Below are 5,732 nucleotides of genomic sequence, written 5' to 3' on the forward strand. Positions count from 1 at the left end.
ATTTAATTTTTTATTTTACAATTTACCTTTTTTATATTACATGTTAACTAACAAATTATTGTAGCTATTGTTATATTCAATGCCTGTGTCCTTTAATATTTTTTTTTTGCTAGAATTAGGTCGTTAGCACAGTACCATATACAATGTTGTAATATTCTGAGATTGATTACATATTTACCTTTACCAGCGTATTGCTATTTTCATTTGTTTTCAGGTTACTAATTAGTGCCTTTTCATTGCAGCTTTAAGCACTCCTTTTAGGATTTCTTGAAGTCAGGTCTCGGTGATAGACTCCCTCAACTTTTGTTTGTCTGAGAATGTCTCTATCTCTCCTTGATTTCTAAAGGACAACTTTGATCCACAGAGTAGTTTTGTTTGGCAGTTATCTGTTTCTTTCAGCATTTTTAATATATCGCCCAACTCTCTCCGGGCCTATAAGGTTTCTACCGAGAAGTCTGCTGATAGCATTATGGGGGGTTCCTTTGTAAGTGATAAGCTTCTTTTATCTTCCTGCTTGTGAGATTCTTTGTCTTTGAGTTTTTGACAGCTTTTATTTTATTATATTTTTAAACTTTATTTTTATTTGTTTTGAGAGAGAGATAAGAGAATAAGCAGGGGAGGGGCAGAAAGAGAGGGAGACAAAATCCCAAGCAGGCTCCGTGCTGTCAGTGCAGAACGTGATGCAGGGCTTGAACTCTCGAACTGTGTGATCATGACCTGAGCCAAATTCAAGACTCAGGAGCTTAAACAACTGAGCCACCTTCTGACAGTTTTTATAATGTGTCTTGGAGAATATGTTTCCGAGTTCATTAAGGGGACCTATGAGCTTCATGAACATGGATGGCCAAATCTCTCTCCAGATGTGAAGTTTTTCAGCTATTATTATTTTTTTAAATCTGGAATGTCATGAATTTTCATGTCATCCTTGTGCAGGGGCTGTAGCTAATCTTCCCTGTATCAGTCCACATATCCTTTTAGTATATGTGCTGACAAAGCAAGCATATAGCCATTATTTTTTTTAAATAAATTTTCTGCCCCCTTCTTCCTCTCTCCTTGAACTCCAGTAATTCTCAAATTGGTTTGTTCAGTGGTATTCCATAGATCACATAAGCTTTCTTCCCTCTTTTTGATTCTTTTTTTCTTTGTTCTCTCTGAAAAGATCATTGAAAAGATCATAGTCTTTAAAAAAAAAAAAAGTTTTGTCTTCAATTTCAGATTCTTTCTTCTGCTTGATCCATTTTGATTTTGGCTCTCTATTGCATTTTTCATTTATTGTATCCTTCACCTCAGAATGTTTTGTTAAATGATTTCTGTCTTTAAAAAACCTTCTCATTTTATTTCCACATTGTTTTCCTGATATCATTGAACTGTCTTTCTGTGTTGTCTTGTAGCTCATTTTGAATTCTTGGTTGGATAAATTGCAGATCTCTGTGTCTTTGGGGTTGATTAATGGAAAATTATTGTGATCTCTTTGTAATGTCATGTTTCCATGACTTCCCGTGTTCCAAGACTCTTCATGTTCCATGAAGTCTTGCCCTGTTGTCTTTCCATTTAAAGTGGTAGTCACCTCCTCCATTCTTTGCTGAATAACTTTGGAAAAGAAGCATCTTCACTCAGCTCTACCAGGGATTCTGCGGCTTTCTCAGATCTTCTTGGATACACATTGCTCCACACTTCTTGCTCCCTCTTGTGGCAGATTCTTGTTGTTTGTTTGTTTCAAGTTTTTATTTAAATTCTAGTAGTTAACATATAGTGTAGTATTAGTTTCAGGAGTAGAATTTAGTGATTCATCATTTACATATAGCATCCAGGCCTCATCACAATGAGTGTCTTCCTTAATATCCATCATCCATTTAGCCCAACTCTCCACCCACTTCCCCTCTAGCAACCCTCAGTTTGTTCTCTACAGTTAGGAGTCTGTTTTATGGTTTGCCTCTCTCTCTTTCCCCTACATGCGTCTGTTTTGTTTCTTAAAGTCTGTGGCAAATTCTTAAGCTTGTATTTTTTTTTTTTTTTGATCCTGCTGCACGCCAGGCCAATTGCTGACAGACTCCCTTTTACTTTCTCAAAGGCAATGCTAAATTTTCAAGTTTTTGGTCTTTTCCTGACTCACAGATACAGTCCAGCTTTCTGTGCACGCTCACTAGTTGTCTGCCAAAGCTAACTCATGCTACTGTCAGGGACAAATACAAAGAGCTGCCCGTGGGGTGCAAGTGTGGGTGGGGGCAGTTCACAGAGTACTGTGGATGCCCATGGCCCACTGGGCGGATTGACGGGTGAGGTGTCTCATCAGCTATGAGGTGGAACTCCTGATGGAGTCCATAATGCACTTAGTAGGATCTGTGTTCCTTTGACGTGTTCCAAACCTTCACTGTTGTTTCCCTAGCTGCTTATCACTCCCAGTCATGCAATCCATGAGGCAGTACCCTGGATGGGGTGAGAGAGAAATATGCCTCTGGCAGCATTCCCCCACAGCTGGGGAAGCCAAGCATTCATTCATATGTTCTCACTTTCTTCCACAAGACAAATCATAGGCTGAGAAGGGTTCTCCTGTCACTAGCTGTGCCACTTTGGAAGACAGGTGACATGAGTAATGTCAAACTGTTCCTCTTACTCTCTTCAACTTGTACAATCTCTGATTTTCTTACTCCAACAGTGTGCTGGAACTTCTCTGCTGGAACCCTGGACTTTCACAAAGACTTTCTCGTCTGTTGGTGACTGTCTAAGTCAGTGTTCAGCAGAGCTACTAGACTGCAGGCAAGAGGGACATGGGCCAGTTCATGGACCCCTCTGTGTTCATAGCCAGGACCAAGGTCTATTTGCTTATTATACAATGAGTAGGTGAGTAAGACATCTCCTGGGTCCCTTGGCTTATGGTGCTGGCTCCCGCAAATTTTTTTTTCTGTGGATGGATGCTAAATTGTTAGTGGGGGGAATACAAGCAACTCCCTTACTTTTTAACCATAGTGTTTCATTGATTTCTATCTTCCAATGTCATTCTGAGAAGTCTGATGCTGAACTATTTCCTTACCATCTGCATGTAGCCTGCTTTTTTTCCCTGCTGCTGACACTGGAAGCTTTCAGGGTCTTCTCTTTACCCTCAGTCCTCTAGAATTTCATAATGTGAAAATATGTTGCACTGTCGACTCATTTACGGAGCATCCCTCCCATTCGCTCACTGAACCATTTCATTCTAGAAACTTATACCATCAGTTCTGAGAGACTTCTTTGTATTATTTCTTTTCCTGGAATTGTTATTATCTTGGGCCTCCTTGATGGATAGTACCATTTTCTGATCTTTTCCTTTTCTCTGTTTGCCATTTTTATTGTTTTTTGGAAAATGTCTTTAGCTTTGTGCTTTGAATCTTCACTGCAATTTTTATTTATGTGATCATATTTTAATTCCTTTGACTTAATTTTTTAATTCTAAACAGTTCTTTATCAGCATTCTATCTTTATTCCCTCTTTTTCATCTCTCTGAGTCCAGTAATTATAAGTTTTCTTCAGTTTCATGTGAATTTGCTGTTTCCTTAGTGCTTCTTTTGTTTGTTTGTTTTTTCATACAATTTAGCATCTGTCTTTAATGTTAGAATTTTCCATACATCTTTGGTTATCTCTGATTTTCTATTTCTAATATGACTGAGACACTAAAAAACCTAATTGGAAGTTTGTGTGTATTGATAGAATGGGGTTTGAGAAGTACTTGTCATATTGTGGCCTTTGGGTGGTAAGGCAGGGACCTTGCCACTGGACTTCCTTGTCTATACCTCTTGTGTTCAACATGCTCTCCAGAGAGAAATCCTGCTATATTCAGCCTCATAAATACTCAGCCAGGGAAAGAGCTTTAGTATCTCACTGTTTAGTGTATAGACTTTTATTTCATCTCTCCTTTCAGTATAGAATTCCCAGCCCAGTTAATATCACTGAATACAAAATACAGAATAACTCCAAGTTTACCCTAGAATATAAGTGTCAGTGTCCATGCAGGTATAAAGAAGTTGATAACAGGCAGTAGGGTATAGGATAAAAATTAGGGATATCTGATTCTTAAAAGCACTTTGCACCAATCCTTGTATTCCAGTCCCACTGGCATCTAACTTTCAGGGGTTCTTATTAGTTGTATTCTATAATTTTTCTCTTTTCTTTTTTCACTCTTATTTTTCTGTAGTATATCCTTAAATAACCTCCTTGGAGTGTGTACATATGAAATAAAAGTTCTGAACCTTCATGTATGTGAAAATGTATTTCTTTTTCTCTGATCTTTGGTTGATAGTTTAGCTGGGAATACAATTCTAGGTTTAAAAATCATGTCTTCCCTTGTTAAATTCAAGAAAGTATCACTCTTCTAGTATTCAGTATTACTGGATGGAAATGTGATACTAGTCAAAAAAAATTGTTACCTATTTCTTACCTGGTTGGTGCTTTCATTATTTTCTCACTAACTTGTTGTTCTGAAATTTTACACTTTTTATTTATATTATTTATATACAACATATATACTACTATTAGTATATATACTATAGTGTGCTATTATAAGTATATACTATTATTAATGTTAGTTACTACACAGTATTATTTGTATACTATTGAACATTACAAATTTCAACCCAGCAGTAATCTACCTTTTAACATTCTTAGCAGAAGTCTGGTTTTATTCACATACTATCCCTCTTCCAAACAGTCCTTGCCATTCATGTAAACTTGCCTCATTTCCACTTTCAGAGTGATCTTTAATTAATTCTAATCTTGCAATATGATCTCATCCGCCTTGTTAGTGACTGTTTTAAGAACGGGCAAGGGACCCAATTCTGGACAAGAGGAGAGTTTCCGGAGGCTTTTGGAAGAATCTTTTATTGTTTTAGGAGAGAAGTATGGGGAGTCTGTTTGTCTCTCTCCTCCTCTAAAAAGGCAAGGAAGAATATTGCATCCCTGTTTCTTCATCCATTTTGGATGATGAGAAAAGCTCTCTCAAACTGAGCCAACCCACAGGGCAGCAGATAACTAAAAGAATAGCGTTCAAATAAAGCTGAACTCCAATCATACTAGGCTTGGCAACTGCTTTGCTTTTACATGTCCTGTCATAGGAGCCAATTTTTCCGTTGCTCAAAGCTGAAAGTGCCATAACTGATCTAAGTTGTAGAAAAGTATTTTGTCTTTTATTCTGGAGTCACATGGAGTGAAGAAGTTAGAGAATATGGATGGGGAATAGGATTGGCATCATCCTGTATAGTTTAATATTCAGACTTTCAGTTCAGCCAACAGCATCACTTCTACCCTCCTTGCACTGAGCAGTTCTATCCCTGTGCTTCTTAAGATGTGTCATATACACAGCATATTATTATCATGCTATCTGGAGACAGAGTACTTGGGTTTAACTACTGGCTCTGTCATAACTTAGCTAGGTAAGCTCTTGCATGTTATTAAACGTCTATGAGCTTTAGTTTATTTTTATTTAAAATGGAAATATAATTATATCTACTGCAGAGAATAATTGTATTAAATGAGTTATTATACAAAAAATTTTTGGAAGAGGAGGAAAGATGGCGGAGAAGTAAGGAGCTCCGTACTTGCACTCGCGCCCATACATCACACAGAAAAGATCTGAAGCCATTGGAAACCTTACAAAACCTGAGAGATTGGGAGAAAAAGGACGCAGAATCCACTGAGAGAGACTTCTAACGTGAGTGCAAACTGGGGAAGATAAAATCGGGCCGGATCCGGAGACTCCAGGG

General features: G+C 37.7%; 1 non-coding gene across 1 annotated transcript; it reads right to left on the reverse strand.

Annotated features, from left to right (window-relative positions):
- Nucleotides 1–890: 890 nt before the first annotated feature.
- LOC144218399 (U6 spliceosomal RNA) lies at nucleotides 891–994 on the reverse strand. The gene has a single exon (XR_013331151.1). It is a non-coding gene; the product is annotated as a U6 spliceosomal RNA (small nuclear RNA).
- Nucleotides 995–5,732: the final 4,738 nt, after the last annotated feature.

This window comes from Crocuta crocuta, unplaced genomic scaffold (assembly GCF_008692635.1).
Source record: "Crocuta crocuta isolate KB4526 unplaced genomic scaffold, BGI_CrCroc_1.0 scaffold39, whole genome shotgun sequence".
Taxonomy (NCBI): Eukaryota; Metazoa; Chordata; class Mammalia; order Carnivora; family Hyaenidae; genus Crocuta; species Crocuta crocuta.